The 11619-nt window shown below is 37.2% G+C and overlaps 1 protein-coding gene across 1 annotated transcript in view; it reads right to left on the reverse strand.

The window, feature by feature from the left end:
• Nucleotides 1–11459, reverse strand: part of GREB1L (growth regulation by estrogen in breast cancer-like) — an 80794-nt gene extending 69335 nt beyond the window's left edge. The window contains exon 1 of the mRNA XM_009331450.1: nucleotides 11408–11459. The gene's annotated coding sequence lies outside the window, so the exon portion shown is untranslated. The remainder of the gene's footprint in view (nucleotides 1–11407) is intronic.
• Between the last annotated feature and the right edge of the window lie 160 nt (nucleotides 11460–11619).

An 11619-nucleotide genomic window follows, 5' to 3' on the forward strand; every position in this document is an offset into this window, starting at 1 on the left:
CCTCCACCCCCACCCCCCCGCCAAGGAAGACGGTTCAGTTTGACAACGGCCACTCTCCAGGCTTCCCCTCTTTACCTCACCAACTTTGCCACTCTACTCAGACAATTTTTGTTTCATGTCCTTAAAACTTATTATAGGAAGACTAGAAGACACAATTAAAATGGAATCATTTCAAAATGAAATCTGCAGCAAAACGGGAAATAAGAGGACAATTCCCTAACATGAAGATCACCCGCAGCTCCAGGCTCTACCACTCTCAGGGTACTTCTCTGCAAAGATCCAGATACTAAGGCATCACGATTACTACCTAACACATCTCCACTGCTGCTATGCTTCTTCAAAGCAGATCTCCTAAGCCTACTTCAAGTCTTCTTTGCAGTGGCCCATCACTAAACTGGAGGATTAACTGTGAGATTTGCTGGAGTTTGAGAGCTGCCTTAACAACAGAGCTGGAAGGCAGCCCTCACATCTCAATCTGGGTCCTTACAAAGAGACATGAACAAGGCAATCATGAAATTCCACTAACCGGACCACAAGTGAGGAAGTATTAATGCTATAGTTTTTAATAAAAAAGTAAATATGGGTATTCATTACAGAAAACAAAACTACAGTTGATGGGAGCTTCCACCAAGGCAGACAGAAATGGAAGTAATATAAAGCAAAATTTCAAAGATGATTGATTTTAGCACTGCATCGCTTAACTGTGCGGTGAAGGACCCAGGGAAATTCTGATGACTCTTTCAACCCCAGAAGCTAAACTTACAAGAAAGTCTTGTCAGTTCAATCTAATAATCTTGTCCTATGCTGTCATCCAGGTTTCAAAAGATCTGTGCAGAAACATGACACTGGATGTTCAAGAAGAACCAGAGCTCAGCTTCTTTATAGCTCCAGAAGACTTGCAGTATGTAAGTACAGTAAACACTACCCACTTTTAGTTAGAAAGACAGGTGACTATGGTCCTTCACATACCAAAAAAAAGTAACCTCTGGAAATTGGATTGTTACCCAATAGCTCTTTGGAATAGAACTGCACATTGAGTTGAAGGCTCTGCTAGTAAAAATATAATCAGATCATTCAGTACACCAGATACCACATATTTGGCCTCCAGGTGGGTCATGACCCCAGAGACTTTAAAGGAGAGGAACTGAACTGAAGGATGAGGGAGGGGGTGAGTGTTGTTGTTATGGCTTAAAGCAATTTCACAATTACCTGATAGCGAATGATGAATCTGATGCAAACACCCTCCATTAAGTCAGCTCTATCAAGTCCTTACTTTGTGTTTAACCTAATGATGTAATTGTGTTCTCCAAAACACATAATCTGGCTTCTGATCTGGCCTAACCCCACAGGAAAGTTTCTCTTCAAAGGAAAAGAAAGCAAGTTCCTTCACAAAGGCACTGCCAGGCCCAGCACAGCTTCTGTATCTCAGAGGGTTATCTTAGTCAAAGAGAGACCAGGCATCTATTTATGCTGTAGAATTGTTTGGGAACTGGTTGTTTCAGGTACAGCTAGCATTTTCTATTATTTACATCATTCTTATTGAAGTTCTGGAAGTAGTATTTTTTCCCATTAGAGCATGATTAGGATGTATCATGAACACACATACAGCAGAAAGGATGACAGTTAGTAACGACAATAACAAATATATACGCTAATTAAAAGTGTAGACCTCAAAGTCAAAAGTATATACCCAGCATTAACTGTAGCATTCAGTGGGGAAAGACTTATGTGTGAGTCAATACAAGAGTGCAAGGCAGAGTAGTCTCATTAACAGACCCCTTATCTCATAACCTTTGTAAGATCCTCCCTCCCCTCCCCCCCAGTCCTTTCAAGATCCTGAGATTCTCACCCTGCTTTTGTCTTGGTTAGGGATATTCAAACTCAACTGTAAAAGAGTTTACAATCTTACGTAGCAAGTGATAGACAAATAATTCGTTCACAAAGTCTTTCAGGAAAAATGAATGATTAGTTTGTATTGACTGTTTGCAGTAGAGTTTCCTTTCATTTTTACTTTTCATTTTATTTTGAAGAAAATATTGATAGCATCCAATACCATTTAGAATCTAGTCTTTCAGTCTGATGTTGCCACTACAGCGTCAGAGGAATGGGAAAGATCAAGAACGCCTATTTTTTCCTGACAAGGTTCTTCCTCTTATTGTTCAATTAATAGTATCTGTACCTGGAGTAGTGCATTCGATTACCTGGGATTTGGACAATTCCTTGGACAGAAACAGACAAATGGATACACAACAGAGCTACATGCAGCATGGTGGAACAGGGCAGCTGTTCCCCCACAACATGAAACAAAAAGCTCATCACAAGTGGTGCTAATATGGACGCTGCTATGCCCTTACTGCTCCATCCCTTCCACCCCAAGACTATCCCCATAGTCTTCAGGCACAGTTCACAAAACAATAAACATACTAAAGGTAAAATTCACACCTGAATTCAGGATGGTGTTAGTGAACTTCTATGCATGAAGCTGTCAACTTCAATTCACCCCCAAATACTGCAAAAATTAAGTCTGAATTGCATTTTTTAAAATTCAGTGACTCTGGAGTTTTCAGCTTCACAGTATAAACCAGCAGCGAGGTAACACTGAGGTCAAAAAAGGAAAACCACCAAGAAACAGAAACTGAAACTCAATCTCATCTTTTTTACTTAAAATTTGAAATGTCTCTCTAGTTCTTTTTAACAGTATTATGTACTGAGCTGTACACATAACGAGGAGTTTACAACTGCAATCAAACATAGAATATATTGCGAAGTGCAATGTTACAGAAGTCAATGCAAGTTAAGCTCAAGGTTTACAAAATTGTAGTTCAGTAATTTTAAGTTATAAGTTCAGCACTTGTGTTTATTGCCTTACACCTTGCATTTTTCTTCATCTTTCAAATGTTCTGATAAAACTCTCCCAGAATCTTTAGATGTAATCTTTTCTAAGTCTGAAGTTTTACAATACTGTTTCAGAGTTAAGTCTGTGGAGTTAGAATCAAACTACAAACTACATAAACCTGACAACAATCAGTTCTTCTTATACCGAAACTGGAGCTGGAAGTCATTTCGCAAGATTTCTGCACATGAAGCTTTGTGACAAGAACTGTACAGACCTTGCACTGGCTTTACTTTTCTCCAGGTTATGGCTCCCACTCAGAAAAGAAATGTCACATTCCAGGCAGGCTGAACTCCTACGGCACAGCGAGAGGAAAACTGGTGCAGTCGGTGCACTGGGGATGCTCATCACATTCCTCTAGTGAAGACTGAGATGATTTAAGGATTAAGCATGTGCCAAATTTCATTTGATGCCATTTCCTCAGTAAACAGATGCGACAAGCAGATGAAAGAAAACATCTGACCTCACTACTTAATTTATGTGAACTCACCTACAGTGACTCCACAATATGCAAAAATTATGGAGGACTAGTTTCTGTGAATAAATGCTGCTATGCTAGAAGCATTTAAGACAATATATGCCTACCTGAATATGGACTACTACATGAAAAAGTACTATAAAGAGACTTGAACACTAATGGAGCAAAACAGTAGCTGATACCATTTGGTGGGGTACTTGGAATCAAGAAACATTTTTTGACATCTGTTGTAAATGCATGGCTAGTTTTCATGTGCAAAGACTGTCTTATGCATGCAAATGCTCATATACAAATAGGCACTATATGTTCTGTCACCACTTGCATGGACTCATGCATTTTTATTGTCTCTTTTACACTCTCATCCACCCCCACACATATGTTCACACAACCCTACCCTCCCCTCCAAGCTTTTGCAAATATACCATTTCCCTAATTATTCCTCCTCTGCCTTTCTACTGTGGAAAAAGGAACTTAATTAGAAACCATAAATAAACCATATTTTGTGTTTATAATATTAAAATAATACATATCCTTTCTAGTCTTCTCCCATTGCATCCCCTGGTGTTTCATGGAAAGGTTGATGACACTGGGTTGTGCACAATGACAGGACACCAGATGACAACAAATTTGACCATAAAGGCTATAAAAGAGTAGAAGAGTTAATAAAAATTCACAGTTGCCAGTAATAAAAAAAAAGAAATGCTCAGTAGTATATAATCGAGAATGAGATTACATAGTGGAGTATGAGCCTTACATGAATAGGCCTATATCCTTCATGATATAGAAGCTTTCAGGAGTCAATTATGTTGAGTTAACCTATTCTGACTGCAAGGCCTTTTAAATGATGTTACGAAATTAGCAGATAAGTTACTGTGAAGGTTTTCTACGGTTTTTAAAATTAATTTAAAATTTTTTAAAATTAATTTGTAGAAGATGGAGCAAATCCTTTTATGCTACTGGGATTTTTCACAATGTACATAGGGAATGGAACATTACTATGCACCTTCAACAGAAGAGGTACATTTTCTCTTTTCTTTCATTCAACAGAAAAACCTTCAGGTGAAAAAAAGAGGTTATCAGCCTACAAACCTAGCTTTTCATTCTGATGTTTTGGTAATGTTAAAAGACTTCATTATTTTAAAAGGAGTATGCGCTCAAGCTTGGATGCTCACACACTCATTGCAGAGGCAGCACAAACAAATCACTAAAGAGCGCTTTCGAAAATCTCAGCCTGCTTCCTTAAAACAAGCATGTTCATACATAGCTTTCCCCATTTATGTTCTCTCCCTAAATCAATAGGACTAGTAACCACGTTATTAATGCCCGTGCAATACAACCAAATCAGTAATGGTGCTTAATCCCAGCTCAAGGATCAAGGCATATTTTTGCTGTGTAATTCTGATTTTGCAATTAGTTGCAGACATGAATTACGATTTATTCTCCTAACAACTTAGTGTGTTAGCACAATCAGGCTAGTTACATGTTTGAATCCTTTCACCTACCACCGCTAATAACACAGCAGATAAAACTAATGTAGTATCTAAGTGATTAATGTAATAACTATTTAAGTAACTGTAACTGCATGTAGCATTTTGCTGCTTACTGAAATGTTTTTCCAAGCCCAAATTTGTTCCCCAAATCATGTATTCAAAATCAGTACCTGTTCCCAAACATAACAGATTTTTATTGAAACTTTGTTATTTTTATATACTTTTCATATACATAAGTATGCAGTCATTCACTGACAATACATACTCTGCTAGTAATACACAGATCTTATTGTAAGTTATTAGCTAACAACTATATTTAGTAATTACTAATTAAAACAAACTATTCAGAACTATTAGAGACATAAAATGTATTTATGTAGTTTACAATAATCTATAATGTAAACTGTACCTTCTCAGATGCATCACTTATCTCTACTAAAAACACAGCTTTAAATTAATTTTAATGTTTATTTCAAATGGAACACTGTCTAACATTACACCATTTTTCAAAAATTGTATGTGGACTTCTTTAATTTCCATGACCGGGAAGCTCAGTGAACAGTCTTGTTACATCTTTCTAAATAAGAAACACAAGTCCATATTTGTCAACAATTTTAATGCTGATAACTATCACTAATTGCTTACTTTCATGAATTATGTTTTTTTTTCCCTGAGTCGCTTCTATCCTAAGAAAGGGAAAATTACCAGTGTTTCAAGAGCCATATAATGACATAAAAAGGGGTATTAATAGCATATCAACTCGTGAAAATGAAAGGGATGATGATCTCTTAAGCTTATGTAGAAGCTGAGCACTTCACCTACAATCCCAAGCATCCTTTGAATGCCTTATCAATAAAGTTTATGATCAACTCTTCAACACAACTGGGCTAACGAAGACCACCATATGAAGCTAACGATATTAATGTCATTTCCAACCATTGAGTTTGCTCAACTTGTTATTCATTTTTTTCCTGCACATCCTCTCTACGCCACTTCTCATGATCTGCCTTCAGACCTCAATCCTGTAACTACATATTCACCTGCCTGGTGTTGTTTTATTGTCTTCAGTAGGACTATAGAGTAGGACTGTGCACTATGGCTTAGGAAACCATGTATGTAAATTATTGTAAATCCTTAGGCCACTAGGCTGCAAAAATCTAAGTTATAAACATCATAGCTTATGCTATTTATTTATTGTATGCATAAGCTACTATTTATAGAGGAACTTATGCATATACACTGCTTGACATTTTTTAAGACTGCTAACAAAGATGACACTATTTGATAGAAAAGCAGCATAAAAATTCACTACTAAGATGCAGAAGCTAAAATGTAATCCATTCCGACACATCTCAACATCAGATTGTACAGTACAAGCATTAAACAGAAAAATCCTTAATAAAAGTCATCCTAGGTATCTACCTCTGCAGTAAACGTGTTTTTCCCCATCCTCTTTTCTTTTTCTTTTTCCTTAAGTTTTCTTATGTGAAAGTGCTACTAAAAAGGTAGACAAAGAAATTTTTATTGCCAAGCAATATAAACTAATTGCTATTCATCCTGCAGAGACATTTGTTGCTCTGAAAATTCTTAATTCTAACAACGTGTACTAACTGACACTACTAAAAAAATATCTTTCTGAGTAATAGGCATAATGGTAATACAGAGTACATTGGCTCTTAAAACTTTCCAAACAGAGATGACCCAATTCTTCAGAAACATCCACTCATTATTTTCTTTTTCCACAGTATTCATCTTATCTGGTGCATGTTCTGGTTTGTGAAGCTACAACTGACTAAAAATGAAGCACTGGAGCAGGATGTTGTAAACTTCAACCTTTCTTTTGCTGTTAGCAACCCTTTTTCTCCCCTGAAGCTGGCATCTCCTGAGTTGGAGATGTAGCGTGGCAGTTCTTCAAATATGCAACCTGAAAGTAATTTCAGGGTTACCACCTCAAAAAAAGAGACGGTCTCTGCAGCCAGAGCATGTCTGTGACACTGTACAAAGGAAAACACCCTGCACCCAAGAGCCTCACATGCGGCGTTTCCCACATCTCCTTCATCTGCAAAGTGCATAATCCTGCCAAAAGCACCATCAAGTTTTGTTCCTTTCCCTCTCCAGGAAGATTATTAAACAAATCCCTGACACAGACTTCTAGAGTAAAAAGTAAAATTAAATCAAGGAGTAATGAAGAAAGTCTTAAGTAATCAAACTTGCCTTCAGTAACACACTTGGATAGAAGAAGGTTAGGTGGGTTGTTGGTTCCTCAACTCCTCCAAAAAACGGCTGTTTTCCTCCCTAGAGCCCTGGCTGAAAACAAGGCAAGTCTGAAAAAGAGTTCTGGTTTTTACGAGGCTTGGAAGCCATCATCCCTAAAAAGGAGCCACCCAAAGGTGGAAACAAGCCCCTCTTCTTTTGCGGAGAGGTTATGTCAAAATGTTTATAAGGTCTAACTCGGAGCACATTCCTGTGCAGATCTTCTGAAACCACCATTTTCAAACAGGTCAAAATGATCATGTTTCTGCTCATCTGAACTCGGAATATGTTTAGAAACAAACAAATCTTTTCTTATCTGAAGCTCCCATGCAGTCTCTAGATCAAGAGGCATACCTAACATCGTTCTTCTACAGTCACTTTTAGCCTGTGATGCAGAGACCAAAAAAAAAAAAAAAACCAGAAAAGCCAGCTGCTTTCATGGCCATTTCTATGCAAAAAGCAATGCACTGAACTGACAAGAAAACCCTGCATAGATCAAAACCGTAACAATCAGCTTAAACCCACAAGTAATGTCAAGCTTAGTATCGTGTGGACATTTTTTGCAACTTCTCTGCTGCTGGGAAAAAGTGTCTAAATTGCTCATAGAATTTCTATTTAAAAAACCAATAAATTTCTTGTATTGAATTTTAGTGGAAATGAACTTCAAAGTGCAAAGTGCTTTGTAGAGTTCTTCCTTTTCCTTTTACACAACATGTGTTCATCATGTGTCAAAGCTGACTCTACTTTCTCCCCTCCCCAGAATACCACAAATTCTTCTGCAAAATAAACAAAGCTCTGTCCTGAATCTCTGAAATTACCAGAGGCAACCCCTGTTTGAGATCAAAGATGCACATCACTATTGGGCCTTCTGCAACATCCCAGATTTCAGTTAAGATGAAATTTGCAGCAAACAGGCAATCAACAGAACAAAACCTTAACATCACATCCAGGGATTTATCTAAAAAGAAAAGCTTTGACATTCAAGCTACCTTTTCTAGATACTTAGGAATCCCAACAGGTATTTGTGGGATAAATGTCCATTTTTATAATACCATTTAGGTCTGGCAAAGAAAAACCTTTACCTTTACTTAAGACAGAAATGCAAAAATCCAAAATTACATACTGTTAACACTTAATAGGAGAAGAAAACAATTTTCTATTTCTAATGCTTATAGTTGTTCTGTGATGCAACTCATTACTCACTACGATAAATTGTGTATGGGGTCTTTCTGTCTTGGAAGAAGAAAAAATGATAATAAAATACATTATTTGTTGGAGACATTAGATGTGCTTCTCTACTTGTTTTTCTCCCAAAAGGAAAGGTCTTAATGATGTTTACAGGCTGGACTTAATTTACCTGCAACATAAACATGCTAGCAGAGGCAATCTTGATTCCCAAAGCTGCTATTACAGTTTAGTGAGTCAATAACACAGAAAATTCACAGGTTCTATGCATTCTTGAAGGCAGGCATCTAAAACTTCCAGTAAATACTGACACTCAAGAAACTAGTGCTCATAATATTTTTCTGTGACTGCTGCCACAGTAGAATATAAATACTATGTATAAAACTCTCACTGTGGGCTAAAATCCACTTGAAAAAAACCAGCTGATAAATACTTTATAGATACAGAACAATTTTCTCCAGTGGATGAGAAAAAAATCTTAATAAACCATATACTTCCATTTTACATATTTTGAGTAATTAAATTCTAGGGTTACAAACAAAATTAAGCATTATAGCTCAAATATGTATTTCTCTAAATAGTTTTATTATACACTTTATTTTATATAGCCCTTAATTCCATATAGATATATGTGTAAAATATAATATTCATTGTTTATAGGGATAAAGCTGAAAACAGACTCAGTCAGACATCTCATTGAGTTCCTACAGCAAAAGCCAGTCCAATCTCATTGATAAATAAATCACCTTAATCCTTTCTTCATTTGTTATTGCCCTATTGCAAAAGCATGAAACTGAAGCCTAGAAAGTCAAAGTTAAGGCCTGACCTTCTGTCTCTATCCTATCTGGCCGCTCCCTTGTGTACCCCTCAAACACACATGCTATCATTTCCTGATGAGTTTAGAAGGGGTTATCAGGAGAATTTCAAGACGTGTCAGTTTTGCAGCAACCTGAATGCTATACAAACATCTTCTGTGTTTAATAGGCGATTTGTATTTTAGTAGGTTTATCCATTCCCAACTTTATTTGTTTAAAGGTGCCTTAACCTTGACATAAATCAATGCTAAGTATCTGTATAGAGTACTTCTAAAGAGTTTAAAAATTAAGCTCTTTGGAGAGCTATATTTTGCAAGCACGTTTCTTTAAAAAAATAAAATTATTTGTCAACTTCTTTGCTCTTTTTTCCCCCCCCTTGAAAATTACGCAATTTATTCTTTTTCACTCTTCTTATGGTGTTCTTTTAAAGATCAAGATGAAACACCAGGTTAGTCGCTATAAAAATGCCACCACCGCTGGCTCCCAAGTATCTTTTTCTTCCTAATTCGACAATGAGTGTTGTAAGACAGTAGGGCCAAAGAGCCGGCGGCCCCGGGTTGTGTCTTGCAGCAACCCCCCCTTCCAAAGGAAAACAAAAAGCACTGAACCTTTTCTGCCACATGCCCGGTCCTTCCCCCACCACTTCTCTGGTGGAGACAGCCATTATTACATTTCCTTTCGGGTTATTTACAAGGTCTTGGCTCTGACATTGATTTCTTATCTGTTTCTATGACAAATGTTAAGTGTTAATAAGCTGTCACTTTAAAGAAAGATAATGCTAAACAAATCATAGGAATTAATTACTCAAAAACTATTCTTTAATTTTTTTTTTGTGAGCATTGAAACAAGAACAGCAAGAATTGCTCAAGACCAGAAAAAACCCACATACTTTCAACCAATTAATAACTGTTAGCACATTAAAAGAAGTTATAGTTTAAACTGATAATCTAAAGTGAATTTGTCAGGGGATATAGAGAAACTGGGCAGGCACAGCTCCCTAAGGAACAAAGTCTTTTAACTTGTAAGTGAAGGGTTTTAGTTTTTACTTTTTCAAATATTTTGCTCATGGTATAAATTTTAGGATCAAAGGTGAAAGTTCCAAAATCTTTTCAGTTACAGAACCATTAAAATGATAAACATTTGGGATCCCAAAGTACACTTCTACTCTAACTGTCCTTTCAGACCTGCATTGACTGCACTATAATAGCTGCCAACATTTGGTAAGGATTAGCCTTTCATTTAGACAAAAGCAAGCATTCCTTAGCTAAATCAGCACTTTTTGCCATCAGACTCATAAAACCTTTTCACAACACAGATTTTCAAGAGAATCCTTTAGGGTTTTAGGATGCTGCTCCTTTTACTAAGTAACAAAATACACCCCAGGGTGTCTCATTGACCGCACTCAGCTGTCCTTTGACCTCCGCAATTGTTTAGCCTAACTTCAGGGCCACAGAATCTGCCTCCCCCCATCAAAAAGGCTAATGTTGCTTCCTCCTAGCACCTGGCAAAGCAAAATCCTAGAGGTTCCCCCCTCTTCCAGACTTCTACCATGTTCCAGATGTTGCCGAGCAAAATATTCCTGCAGACAGGTTTTGGGAACCCGCAAGCGCTGCTCAGAACCTGGGTTGTGGCCATGACCCCCTTGCTCTGCTCAGTGCTGCCCTTGCCCCAGGGATACAACAGGTCATAAAGCAGGAATAGATCTTCACCCTTCTGGGTACACTGGCTATTTAAATGCAACATGAAACTATGCGAGCCCAATACTGTATACTGAGGCAAGCCTCCCCCCTTTAAGAAGTCAGAAAAAAAAGACGTGTGAGAACCTCAGTTGGAAGCACAAATCTATCCCAATCATTACAAAGATCTGCATTCTTCCTCCCATTTGTTTTAAACCCTTTGAGAGGACAAACAAACAAACAAACATCCACCCTCCAAGTGCATAAAATATATTTAGCTAGTTGCTGAAGTATTTGCAGTGCTTCTAAGTAAAACAGCAGAAGAAAATTGTTACAGCTTCAGAAGAACGGTCATTAAATAATGAAGTTGACCTCATTGCGGATACATAAGAAAAAAATGGAAGCATAAATCAGCCCTCTTTGGTGAAAGCTGTTTAATTATATGAACTGAATTTCAAAATTTTTGAAGAATTTAGACGTTGTACATGCTTCAAGCAAAAATAAAATCGTTATTTACAGTCCACACTGTTCCTAAAATGCAGTCAATGGAAATGAACACACAGATGTTGAACACAAATATACCATGTATTGTCTATTAGGAAAGGCAAGTACGGTACCTTCTCAGATTCCTTTTAACCTATTTGAAATGCAGTCATGATTAAAGGATGCAGCTAAGAGTTTGTGAAGCCTTGCTGCGAAGTTGTTTAAAACTCCTGAACACCTGAAAAATAAGAAGGGAGAAAAAATTTAGAATGACTCGTGCCAGCATATCGTTTATAACAAACCAACAAAACCTGCCTATCTAAACCTGGTCTAGGGCGAAAACTGA

The sequence above is a fragment of the Pygoscelis adeliae genome, unplaced genomic scaffold (assembly GCF_000699105.1).
Source record: "Pygoscelis adeliae isolate BGI_AS28 unplaced genomic scaffold, ASM69910v1 Scaffold108, whole genome shotgun sequence".
In the NCBI taxonomy this organism is placed as follows: Eukaryota; Metazoa; Chordata; class Aves; order Sphenisciformes; family Spheniscidae; genus Pygoscelis; species Pygoscelis adeliae.